General features: G+C 37.1%; 1 protein-coding gene across 2 annotated transcripts in view; it reads left to right on the top strand.

Moving 5' to 3' along the window:
• LOC136041027 (uncharacterized) overlaps positions 1–7,805 on the top strand; it is a 251,653-nt gene extending 243,848 nt beyond the window's left edge. For both annotated transcript variants that reach the window (XM_065725547.1, XM_065725548.1), the window contains one exon: positions 7,631–7,805. The gene's annotated coding sequence lies outside the window, so the exon portion shown is untranslated. The remainder of the gene's footprint in view (positions 1–7,630) is intronic.
• Positions 7,806–12,913: the final 5,108 nt, after the last annotated feature.

Below are 12,913 nucleotides of genomic sequence, written 5' to 3' on the forward strand. Positions count from 1 at the left end.
CCATTTTCAAGAAAAAATTTAAACATACATAAATACACAGTTGTAAAATTACAACAGAATGAAGGAACGTGTTAGTTTATCATGTGTGATCCTGTGAAGGATAAACAGGAAGGGAAAATCAGTTTTTCGTATGGCACGTGCAAAATTACACTAGATAACAAATTACTCCGAACATTTAAAGAAAAAAGTATTGAACAAGAAACAGCAAAAATCACATTAAACTGCAAAGGAAATGTGACTAAAAACTAAAGAATAGCACGATAGTTATGCTATTGCGTAATTTAAATATTTGAAAAATTAAAATTGAACAAGGTAGTGTTATTTTAGCTTTTCAAAGGATAAACAGGAAGAAGGGATTGAGTTTACGCCGGAATTTCTTAATTCAACTGAAATTGCTGATTTGCCACCCTATGACTTGTAACAAAAAAATAAACGATATTTATTCCAATGCGTAATTTAGATAATTCAGAGGAAATAGACATTAGAACATTTCTGGCTGTTACCGAATTTTAGAACAACGGAATTAAACTAAACAAGAGCTAAGAGCTCCCATGGCACTTGTGACGAGATCGGAAGAGCCAAGAGCTACTATGGTATGAGCTCTAGCCAAATTCTAAGAATCAATAGATTGCTTTAAAAGGAATCCGATCAGCCACTCGTAAGTTAAAAATACTTCACTTTTTTCTAATTTTTCCTATCCCTTCAGCCCCCAAGATGGTCAAATCGGGGAAAAAGACTTTATCAAGTCAATTTGTGCAGCTCCCTGACACACCTACCAATTTTCATCGTCCTAGCACGCCCAGAAGCACCAAACTCGCCAAAGCACTGAATCCACCACCTAACTTCACCAAAGAGAGTGGATCCAGTCCGGTTACGTCAATCACGTATCTACGACATTTATATGCGTTTTCCAAGATTTTCAGTTTTCCCCTCCAACTCCCCCAAATGTCAAAATGTCTGGTCGGGATTCGAAATAAGAGCTCTGAGACAGGAGTTCCTTTTAAATATCAAATTTCATTAAGATCTGGGCACCCGTTCTTAAGTTAAAAATACCTCAATTTTTCAGATTTTTCCACATTAACAGCCCCCACCTCCCTCAAAGACAACGGATCCGTACCAATTATGTCAATCTCATATCTATAACTTGTGCTTATTCTTCCCATCAAGTTTCATCCTGATCTCTCCACTCTAAGGGTTTTCCAAGATTTCCGGTTTCCAAGATTTCTGTTTTCCCTCTCCAACCTTCGATGTCCCCGGATCCAATTCGAATTGAAAATGGAGCATCTGAGACATAAAAATCTTCTATATATCAAATTTCATTAAGATCCGATCACCCATTCGTAAGATACCTCGATTTTCACGTTTTCCGAGAATTCCGGTTTCTCCCTCAAACTCCCTTCAATGTCACCGGATCTGGTCGAGATTTAAAATGTGAGCTCTAAAGCACAAGATCCTTCTTGATATCAAATTTCATTAAGATCTGATTACTCATTTGTAAGTTACAAATACCTCATTTTTTCTAATTTTTCCGAAATACTCCCCCCCCCCCCCCAGCTCCACCACAGAGAGCGGATCTGGTACGGTTATGTTAGTTACCTATCTTGGACCTGCGCTTATTCTTTCCACCAAGTTTAATCCTGATCTCTCCGCTTTAAGCATTTTCCAACATTTCCAGTCCCCCCCCCTAATGACACTGGATCCAGTCGGGATTTAAAATAAAAGATCTGAGTTTCGAGGTCCTTCTAAATATGAAATCTCATTAAGAAACGATCACTCTTTCGTAAGTCAAAAACACCTTGTTTTTTCTAATTTCTTAGAAATAACCCTCCCCCTAACTCCCCCAAAGAGATCAGATCCGTTCCGGTTATGTCAATCCCGTATGTAGGACTTGTGCTTATTTTTCCCACCAAGTTTCATCCCGATCCCTCGACTCTAAGCGTTTTCCAAGATTTTAGGTCCCCAACTTCCCCTTCACCGGATCCTATCGGGATTTAAGATAAAAGCTCTGAGACACGATATCCTTCTAAACATCAAGTTTCAATAAGATCCGATCACTCGTTCGTAAGTTGAAAATACCTAATTTTTTAATTCTTCAGAAATAACCATCCTCCCCCAACTTCCCCAAAGAGAGCGGATCCGTTCCGGTTATTTCAATCACGTATCTAGGACTTATTATTATTTTTACCACCAAGTTTCACCCCGATCCCTCCACTCTAAGCGTTTTCCGATTTTAGGACCCCCCACCCGAACTCCCTCCAGTGTCACCGGATCCGGTCGGAATTTAAAATAAGAGCTCCGAGGTACGATATCCTTCCAAAAATCAAATTTCATTAAAATCTTATCACTCGTTCGTAAGTTAAAAATACCTCATTTTTCTAATTTTTCAGAATTAACCATCCCCGCCCCAACTCCCCCAAAGAGAGCAGATCCGTTCTGGTTATATCAATCACGTATTTAGGACTTCTGCTTATTTTTTCCACGAAGTTTCATCCCGATCCCTCAACTCTAAGCGTTTTCCGAGATTTTAGGTCCCCCCCACTCCCCCCAGTGTCACCAGATCTGGTCAGAATTTAAAATAAGAGTTCTGAGACACGATATCATTCCAAAGTAAAATACTTCATTTTTTCTATTTTTTCCGAATTAACTGACCCCCCACTCCCCCCCCCAGATGGTCAAACCACGAAAACGACTATTTCTAATTTAATCTGGTCCGGTCCCTGATACGCCTGCCAAATTTCATCGTCCTAGCTTACCTGGAAGTACCTAAAGTAGCAAAACCGGGACAGACAGACCGACAGACCGACAGAATTTGCGATCGCTATATGTCACTTGATTAATACTAAGTGCCATAAAAATTACGACTGGGGAAAAGCTGGAAAGAAAATGAGGTGGGACGAGATCTGCGGCTCAAAGACATAAAATTAAGTTTCTTGCGACAACAAGCATGACAACGAATCCCAAATGAAAATATTGGACAAAGAAATATTTAGTCAGAATAAACGTGGCAGGAATGATCACATCGAATCGTAAACGAAATCTGCGGTTAGAAGAAAAACAACAGTGAGAATGACAACGAATCCCAGGAGAAAACAAATTCTATACAATGGATGATTGTTTGATGTATTAACAGGAAGGAGAATTGGATTCAAGCCAGAATTTGTTAATTCAATTGAAATTGCTCATTTGACACCTCATGACGTTAAACTTTAGAATAACGTGATGATTCACGTTACGTACGATTTAAAAGTTGTGTTGATTACGTTGTGTACGATGAGGAACACAACGTAAGATTCGGACTTGAAATCAGCATAATTGGCAAGTTTTGCAAAAGCAGAACGTGTCAAGGAATAAAGATTTTTTCAAGCAAAGCTCAGGCAGCAATTAGAGGCTTTGATAGAAAGTAAGGTAAGTCATGACTTACTTCCCTGTTATATGTATTGAATAAAGAAAGAAGTTCTTTCAACTGAAAGCAAGAGGAGTAACATTAAAACTTAAAACGAGCAGAAATTACTACGTATATAAAGGGGGTTGTCCCCTCCTCAACACCACACTCTTTACGCTAAAGTCGTTAAGTGACTTTCAAAAAGCTTCTTATTGTTCTAATTAAAAGAGCCTTGTTTTCCAGGAGTTATTCTTAAAGAATTGGAACACAAATTAAGCTTTAGCGTAAAGAGCTAGGTATAGAGGAGGGAGAAACCCCCTTCATATACGGAATGATTTTTGCTCGTTTTAAGTTCATTGTTGCTCCTTACTTTCAATTGCAAAATCTTGTGTATTGTCATTCATTTTCTGTTCTTTTTTAAATCATGGCGGGAAATCTTGTCCTACCTCCACGGAGAAATCTACCTCCCTACGGAAATATCCTCTAGACAATTTAATCCTCGTGAAAATTTACCCAGGACAACACGCTTGACAACTCCACGAGTAAAATTGAGACGGAAAAGACAAAGCAATGCGCATAAAAAAAATTTTGTATTGGAATTCTGGAAAATTCCCTCAGTGTGACATTTCCCCTGACAAGTTCACCCCCAGGAAACTTCCCTCCCCATGAGAAATTCCCCGTGAAAAAAGCAGAAAATTTGCCCCCCGACCGAAATTGTATGCATACTTCCCAATAACAAATACTATGCGTGAAGAATAGACACATTTTATAACTTAAAGACCTTCCCCTGGGGCTGTGGGGGTCATGTCAAATCCAACTACGCTTTTCAGCTACGAAAAACAAAATGGCTGTTTAAAACTTTTGGTCAGACGAGTATGGGGAAAAAAGGGCCGGGGGATGGGGTTAAGTTTCCCACCAATCTTTTTAGTCACTTAAAAGGGACACTAAAACTATTAATTTCCGTTTTAATGAGCCCCCTCCCGATATTCTAGGACCATTAAGTCAAAGCGATTTATCCTGGAAAAAACAAAACAAACAACAAATAGACAAGCATCCAAGATCTTTCTCCCAGCAAAAAATAGAAAGTTCTAAATTTTTGCAGATATAACGTTGAAACCTACGAAATAAGGTTATCTGATACGCTCAATCTAATCGTGCAATTTTCATTAAGATTCTTCAACTTTTAGGTAGTGTTTCCCCCTTTTTCGAAAACAGGCTAAATTTCTCAGGCTTGTAGCCTTTGATGTCTAACACTAAACTGAATGAAATTTATATATTTGGAATCAGCTGAATAAGCCAATTCTTTTGATATATCTATCGGTATCAAGATTCCATTTTTTAGAGTTTCGGTTACTATTGAGTCGGTTCACTCCTTACTGACAGCTCATTCCCACGAAATGTTTGAAAGGTTCCCGAAATTAAGTGACTATTATGCTTATTTATGCAAAATTATGCTTAATTCAGTCACATTAAAGACGCAAGACTTGTTTACAAAGAGAAGCAGGACACGTTCGTGGTAAAAACTGAAAACTTTGACTTACTTAGACTTAGGTCCTCCCACGCCTGAAGGCGCATAAGACAGCAACAGCGGTTCGCCGTGAAGCCGTGAAGACCTTTCCTGAGCCATCGACCGAAGCTCCTCCATCGAAGACCTCGCCAACTTCGCCTCCCTCTCTAACATCCTGCCAATGGTCATTTTGGGTCTCCCTGACTTGCGGAGGCCAGGTGGTGTCCAACACAATATGTCATGTGGCAGTCTTCCATCACCCATTCGCACCATGCGCCCCCAATACATCCATCGTCTCCCTCTAATGACATCAAGGATGGGGGTATGATTTGTCCTGCTTTAAATCTCATCATATCTTATTCTCTTCGTCCAATGCATATTCAAAATAGATCTTAGGCAGTTATTATCAAATGCCCGTAGTCTTTTTCTAGTTGCGCAGTGATGCTCCAAGTTTCACAACCATATGTAAGGACAGAGAGGACATTGTTGTTATAAATTCTGAGCTTTAGCTTCTGGGAATATTTGTTATTTCTCCAAACATTTTAAAGACAATTGAAGGCAGAGCCAGGCAATGCTATTCGGCAAGAAATTTCTCTTTTGGGATTGGCATTTTGCGTAAGAATGCTGACGAGATATTTGAACTCTCTCATTACTTCAATTTCCTCATTGTTGACCAAGAGTCCTTCAGTTTAGTCAGGAATGACCGCATTTGACGTTGATTTAGTCTTGTTAGCGTTTATGGAGAGTCCAACAGCATTTGCCACACCCCCAAGTTCCTTTATATTGTGTTGTATAGCTTATGATACGTGAGCGTAGAGTGCAATATCGTCCGCAAAAACACCATCATGAAGTCCTCTTAGTGGGTTTAAGTGTAGACCCCCACTAAAGCTACATCCACGAAGCACGAAATCTTTGACTATGGCAAATAATAGTGGCGATAGAATGCAGCCTTGCCTTACACCGGACTGAACGGTGAACCACTCCCGCTAGGCCACCCTCTGTTTGTACTGCGCAAATAATACCGAGGCATAGCGCTTTAATTATATTTACAATTTTGATCGGGATCCCGTAATGTATTAAAATTTTCCACATGATCTCGTGGTGTTTTGAGTCGAAGGCCTTGAGAAAGTCTATAAATACTGTGAGTAGTTGAAATTGCCATTCATTAGATTCTTCGAGCAGGACTCTCAGGCTAAATATTAGGTCACAACACCATCTGTTTGGGTGGAATCCATGTCGATCATTTGTTAGAACCTTCTCCACTTTATTTTGAATTCTATTGAGAACAATTTGGCACAAAACCTTGCTACCAACTGATTGTAAAGCGATGCCTCTCTATTTATCACATTTACTCTTTTGTCCTTTTTTGGAGAGTTTGACAATTACTACCTTTGACCATTCACTCGGGACTTTTTCATCATCCCAAACACGCGACAAAAGTTCAAACATAGGCACTGCTAGGGCACTAATACCATATTTCAACAGTTCTGGGGGTAAGCCATCGTTCCCGGCTGTCTTTCCGTTTTTCAAAGTCTTTAGAGCCTCTATTGCTTCACTCAGCAAGAGAGGTCTGGAATATAGTTCAAAATCGAAAAATTTTTCTTCAGGGATATTTAAAGAAGTTGTTGGAGGCACCCGATTTAATACCTCACTGAAATGCTCCACCCAGCGTCGGATTATGTCATCCGTCTGGGTTAATAAGATGCCTTCTTTGTTTTCAACTTGGATTGAACAAGCCTTCGAAATACCCGCAAGATCCTTCGTTATAGCGTACACAGTACGACTATCTCCCCGCCTGGTGGCTACTTCAGCTTGATCAGCCATAGTTTTGAGGTACACCCTCTTATCATTCCTAGTCCGTGTTTTGACGTGTTTATTGAGACGCTTATACTGCGCTTTTAGATCATCTAGATATTCTCTAGTGCATGTCGTGTTGTGTTCATGCCTATCTACGAGAATTCTGACTTCTGCCCTTTGCTCAATGATATCCCAGGTACTTTCAGATATCCACTGCTTTTTTTTCTTCCTGTTATATCCTGTTATAAGCAAATATCGCTTATAACAGTTATAAGCAAATATAAATATAAATATAAATTATAGCAAATATCTGTTATAAGCTTCCTGTTATAAGCAAATGTCGTAGATACGTGATTGACGTAACCGTACTGGATTCACTCTCTTTGGGGGAGTTAGGTGGTGGGGTTCAGTGCTTTGCGCTTCTGGATGTGCTAAGACGATGAAAATTGGTAGGCGCGTCCGGGAGCTGCACAAATTGACTTGAAAAAGTCTTTTTCTCTGATTCGACCATCTTGGGGGCTGAAGGGAGAGGAAAAATTAGAAAAAATGAGGTATTTATAACTTACAAGTGGGTGATCGAATCTTAATGGATCTTGATATCTAGAAGGACATCTTGACTCAGAGCTCTTATTTTAAATCCCGACCGGTATTAAGCCTCTTATTTTCCTTTTAGATAAATCTATTGATTCTTGGAATTTTGCTAGAGCCCATACCATATGAGCTCTTGGCTCTTGGCTCTTCCGGCCTCGTCAAAAGTGCCATATGAGCTCTTAGCTCTTGTTTTTTTTTCTTTTTTCTTTTGTCAAGCTTAATAGTTATCTGAAGATGTAAGCTATTATTTTGTGAATGTTTTATACATACTTTTTTCGTTCTCTTTTCTTTTCTTTATATTAATAGTCATACGAATATTCTAGGCCATTTGAACATTCTGTTTTTTTTTCTAGGGATTTAAAGCAGCCGAAGAAGATTATTACTTTGAAGCTCACGATGTGAAGTACTCGCTTTTCTTCGTTTTAATCATGAAGTATTTGTCATTTATGTATAGAAAGGTGCCTTATGTTGGTTGTATGAATCTATTAATTTACTTACGAATTTTATTAATGAATTCTATGAGATTTATTTACGGACTTTACTTAAATCATCAATGAGTAGATTTTTGAAATATTTAATTAAAAATATTTCACCCTTTTCAAATTCGATCCGATATTGAATAACAGATTTATTTCTTGAATAGATAGTAGATAGTGTAGGAGAAGCCTTGCGAGACGAGATCAGATAGAAAGTCGCCTCGCGACTTTCTAATTCTTTCTATCAAGAATGATGGAATCGTTGAGCCTATTTTTTAGCTGATCAGTTGTCTAAGATCTTACATCTTGCGACACGAAATGACTTCAAAAAAAATCCAAGGACTGTGAGTTTAATTCTCAGGCATTTTTTGCAGAAATCTTTGTTTATTCTGCTCTGATCATCTGAAGACTTTGATGAACAGTCAAGATCATACGAGTAAGATCTTAGCAGCAAAAAATGGACATAATGTGAGAAGTGATTCAGCTCAAATAACCAGGCCCTAACAAAACATTTTCATATTTTTTCAACTGCTTCAAACACGTTAGGAAGCCTTTGTTGGTGGAACACAAGAAAAAGGATAAGGAGCTTGCGAAAAACGTGCTGTCTTGCGAAAAACGTGCTTAAATCTTGGTTTATTATGCTTTGATCATCTAAAGACTTTGCTGAAAATCTTATCAAAGTACTCTGTTTAATGTCCTATTTGGTAGAAAAAATTTAATTCAGGTACTTTTGAATCGTAAAAAATAAAAAAATAAAAATAGGCACACAAAAAATCAGAACTGTGTAAGATCGTATGAATAAAAGCAAAACAAGGACATAATGTTAGAATCAATTCAGCTCACATAACCAGGCCTTAACAATTTTCTTTTCTTTTTTCAACTCCTTCAAACACATTATGAAATCTTTGTTGGTGGCATACAAGAAAAGGGACAATGATCTTGCGAAAAACATGCTGTCTACTGTTGAAATTGCCAGAAAAGATTTAGGCAAAAATCTTTGTTTATTCTGCTCTGGTCATCTAAAGGCTTCGATGAAAATCTTATCAAAGTACTCTGTTCAATGTCCTATTGGGAAGAAAAAAATAAGTTTAGGTAGTAAAACATGGACATAACGTAAGAATCAGTTCAGCTCACATAACCAGAATTTTTTTTTCCTATTTCAACTGCTTCAAACACGTTAGGAAACCTTTGTTGATAGCATACAAGAAAAAGGACAAGGATCTTGCGAAAATATATGCTGTCTACGGTTTATCGCAATTCAGTACATGCGTTGAACACAGAGGGTTTCCTTTCAAAAACCCTTGCGAACTTACCAAAATTCATGCAAGTAGTGCTTCAACCAAAATTTATGCAGCTAGAGGTGCAACCAAAATTCATGCAGCTAGAGGTGCGACCAAAATTTATGCAGCTAGAGGTGCAATCAAAATTTATGCAGCTAGAGGTGCAACCAAAATTCATGCAGCTAGAGGTGCGACCAAAATTTATGCAGCTAGAGGTGCAATCAAAATTTATGCAGCTAGAGGTGCAACCAAAATTCATGCAGCTAGAGGTGCAACCAAAATTCATGCAGTATTCATATGATGTACGATAATTTTCAGCGATACTTAGCTAAGTTAAAATTACTGTACCCAAATGTATATAGCAAAATATGATTCTGTAATGCCAGTAGTCACAACGTCCACAAAATTTAACATAAATTAGTAATTGAAAAAATGTAATAAATAAAAGTATAAATTAGTAAAAATCAGCACTAGAGTGGAACCAAGACCCTGCTAAGAATAGAAACAATTGATTTTATTTTATTGTCTGTTTTCAATCACTGAGTGAAAAAAAATATATTTTGAGATTTTATATGTTTAGAGCGGGGACTCTTAGTCGGGGGTCTGTGGATCCACAAAAAAGTCCGTGAAAACATATTTTAAGGCTGTGATTAAGTGAACTGATGGAACTCGAAAATGCCATGTTAAAATTTATGTTTAAAAAGTACTAAAGTATTCATTGGCGGAAGATACCGCTTTTAATATCAGGCCGTAGCTTCTTGAAGATGCTACAAAATGTTTGCTAGGATTTTGCTCTATTTCCTCTAATTGCTTAGAAATCTTAAAAATGTCTAGCTCTTTTTCACAAGTGTACTCTATGAAGGATATTGCTTTTAGAACAAAATCGGTGCTATCATGATCAGAAGACAATAGCCTGTAAGATGATTGCAACCACTTTTCGATGTATTTTCCTGTTTTCGAACAGTCCCATAGAATATTTTCAGCTACCTGAAATTTTTACAAGTTTTTGCTAGAAATAATCGTTTCAGATCGCCCTAGAGACCAGATTGAAAAGCTGATATAATTAACCTGCTATTTCCACCAATGAATAAGTGCTATTTTGAAGGGTTTTTGACAATCGACGGTCTATAGAGAATTGAGAGACAGAAGGCTATCCTAACTTCAATTTTGAATCTCGATGTTTTCAACTTCACTTAATCGCGACCTTAGCTATGACCTTTTGTACACTATTTGAGTAATTAATAGTAATTTGTTAATATATAATACATCACTAAATCAGACTTGATTTTAATTATGCAGTTTTTATTTGTATATCTATGCTATGAATTTGAAACTTTTGTAGGAGCGTATATTTGACAAATTCTTAATAAATCATCAGGCGGTACTTGTGTATTATTCAGAACACACTCAATAAGTGAAGTTAGGTTCTTTCGTGAAACAAACTACGATGCAGGTACATTTTAATTAAATGTTTGGTACTTGTTCATTATTCAATTGATTCAGTTCAATTCAGAACACACTCAAGAATTTGCTGAGAAAATCCGGTTTCATAGCCACAAAGACAAAACTCAATTTAATTTACTACGCATAGTGATAGAAGATAGTGTCTGAACATGGATTTTGAAATAAAGATTTTGGATTTGCCAAAGACTGAAAAAAAGGCAATTATATTTTCCAGGATAAGGGGTTGTTGCCCATAACAAAACAGTGCGTCAATGGACACAAAATGACTTTATGCTCTTACGAGAAGGAGCATTGTAAGGTTAGGTTCGGTTAGGCTAGGTACCTCCATCGTAGTTCGTTTCACGAAAGAGCCTAACTTCACTTATGAAAGTTCTTAAGCCGAACTGGCCAGACATGACAATAAACAATCAAGAGAGATAAAACTCTACAAAAAGAAAACTTCAAACGAAACGACGGCCGTCGTCTCGTTTGAAGTTTTTTTTTGTAGAGTTTTATCTCTCTTGATTGTTTAACTTCACTTATTGAGTGTGTTCTGAATAATACACATGTACCCATCAGGCTTATACTGGTATATAACAGCCTAGTTAAATCCCTCGGTTTGAAACATGTGATGGGTCTTGGGGCTTTACTTAAAGAGGATATTTGGGAATAAACGTACAGCGTCGAACGAAGCGATTTTTCAAGCACCCTTGGCGTACCCAGGCGTTTCCATTTCCGTTATTGAAAGTGACTTATGTTCCTACGTTTTTGTTTTTTGACCTTGAGAAGTGGTGGCACAAGGAGAGTAAGCTCTGCATATACTTTAGCATATCTTTAGGGTACATACACGATAGCAAAAAACTCTTGCTTGTGTCATTTCGAACCATGATCCTATTTTGATGCTTTTGGTGGTGTGGTGGAGGTGGAGTGTAAAACTGGCAGCCATATTTGACGCCTGGTATTATGCAGGATTTATCGGTTCTTTTTTTCCAGCCTATAATATGTTTCTTGAGGAGGTTGTACCCCTCTGCTGATGCCCAAACCCAACCTTGAAGGAAATACGATTCAAGCAATTCATAATCTTATCTATAAATATATTAAAATTCATATACTTGTTTTAATCTTTTCATCATTTTGGCTATGTATCAATCCAATTTCAAAATTCTAAATTTGGTATGACCACTTTTTTTGGCGATTTAAAACATTTTGGCAACCAAAGGAAAATCAATCTTGTGTTTGCATCATTATGACAAAAAATGATGATATTGATGTCCTTTTTTGTCATTAGTTTGTCAAAACATGATGTTGGCACTTAACATACACGCCATGCTTACTGTAGAACTGCACTAATGTGAGTAAGAAACTAGATGCGTTTTAAAACAGGAATTATCCATTAGGAATAGTTTTCTGCTTATCACTACTGATAATGGGCTATTAGGTTTTTCCCTTTGAAGAGTTTGCATGTCTACTAGTTATTAACTGTAATATTACTTATTCTGCATGATTTGATTCAAACTAATATTTATATTGACATTTCTGCCACTATTCTAGACAACTGTTCACACGGGTGAGAGTTGTCCTCTACCATTGTACTGTCAGTTATTTGAATATAATTTTTTCACATATTTCAGGTATGATTAGCACCTTGAGATGGTTTGAGATCATGGGGAAATTCCATAAAAAAATGTTATTATCAAAATTGAAGCTATCAAATACTTTTCTTGTTTTCCCCATTTGGTCATTGTTGTGTTTTCATTTGCCATTTTTGTTTTTAATGGGAGATAGGAACTGTTCCATCTTTGTTAGTTTTATAATATAGTCGACTCTCGATAACTCGATAATTGCATTAAATATTGTTTTACATATTTTTGTATCACATTCTGTTAATGTTTAGGTGTCTATTTTCTAACCAACTAAGTTAATTATTGATATTTGAAAGTCAAGTTTTGACATTCAAAACTTGCGTTTTGATATGCCAAGTCTATAAAACACTCCGAGTTATTCTTAACTTTGTAGTGGCTGTAGGGAGCAAATTTAGCAATTTTGTGCTTTTGTAACTCGAATTTTCATTTGGCTTACCTCTATAACTCGTTACCTTATAAGTTGAAGTTTATGTACAATGACCTCTACAACTCGAGCTATGCATAAGTCAAACTATACGTTACTTGAAGAAAAATCGTGGTCCCGTGAAGCTTGAGTTTGCGAGAGTCGATTTAATCCTTTTCGTATGGCCTCTACAACTCGAACTATGCATAAGTCAAACTATACGTTACTTGAAGAAAAATCGTGGTCCCGTGAAGCTTGAGTTAGCGAGAGTCGATTTAATCCTTTTCGTATGCGGTAGGGTGGCCATATACATAGTCATAATTATACATATACATAATTTTGGAAAGAAGGTAAGTTCGGCAAAACATGAGGTAAAATGGAATATAAAGTA

The sequence above is a fragment of the Artemia franciscana genome, chromosome 21, assembly GCF_032884065.1.
Source record: "Artemia franciscana chromosome 21, ASM3288406v1, whole genome shotgun sequence".
Lineage (NCBI taxonomy): Eukaryota > Metazoa > Arthropoda > Branchiopoda > Anostraca > Artemiidae > Artemia > Artemia franciscana.